This window comes from Micropterus dolomieu, linkage group LG12 (assembly GCF_021292245.1).
Source record: "Micropterus dolomieu isolate WLL.071019.BEF.003 ecotype Adirondacks linkage group LG12, ASM2129224v1, whole genome shotgun sequence".
In the NCBI taxonomy this organism is placed as follows: Eukaryota; Metazoa; Chordata; class Actinopteri; order Centrarchiformes; family Centrarchidae; genus Micropterus; species Micropterus dolomieu.
Genome location: NC_060161.1, coordinates 2636182 through 2636929, shown reverse-complemented (window position 1 = coordinate 2636929; position 748 = coordinate 2636182). Strand labels below are relative to the sequence as shown.

The following is a 748-nucleotide window of genomic DNA, read 5'->3' as shown; positions in this document are numbered from 1 at the left end:
ATTACAAATGATGTATTAGGACAGACACTTTGTTCTGTGCACTTTCCAAAATGTTGGAGTGCTCATTTAGTTCAATAATGTTTAGTTCATTTTGTTTCATTAATGTTTTTGTGTATTTTCAGGTCATTTTCATTCTGAATAAAAGTGGTTTAAGGTCAGAAAAGGCCAAAGAGCCTGCCCACACCCAAAACAAACACACACACACACACACACACACACACACACCTCTAAGTAGACATATACAAATGCACACACATACACAAACCTTTCCTTGCTTACAGTGGGTCTTCCTGTAGTTGTGGCGCCTGGCCGAGCACAAACACAGAGCAACAATACAGTACTGGCTAATCTGTGATCCTGAGGAACATAGAGTTCTGGAAACACAGCCAAACACACACACACGTCCGAACAAACAGCTATCCCAGACAGGGGCCCCGACTTCTGCTCAATCAGGGGAAGAACGATGCAGGAGATTGCTGATGATTCTGATAGGCCATGAAAGAGAGGTACACACACACACACACGTGCATGCGCGCACACATACACACTAACACACAAACAAACAAACCCGCCCACGCCACGCTGATGGTCGGGATAGACTGGCTGATTGAAAGAGGCACAGATGGGTGAGTGCTACAGGCAGTGCAGTGCAGTGCGAGAGAGAGAGAGAGAGAGAGAGAGAGAGAGAGAGAGAGAGAGAGAGAGAGAGAGAGAGAGAGAGAGAGAGAGAGAGAGAGAGAGAGAGAGA

General features: G+C 46.0%; 1 protein-coding gene across 2 annotated transcripts in view; it reads right to left on the bottom strand.

Annotated features, from left to right (window-relative positions):
* Positions 1-748, bottom strand: part of epas1b (endothelial PAS domain protein 1b) — a 56797-nt gene that overhangs the window by 43391 nt on the left and 12658 nt on the right. The gene's annotated exons all lie outside the window — the stretch shown is intronic.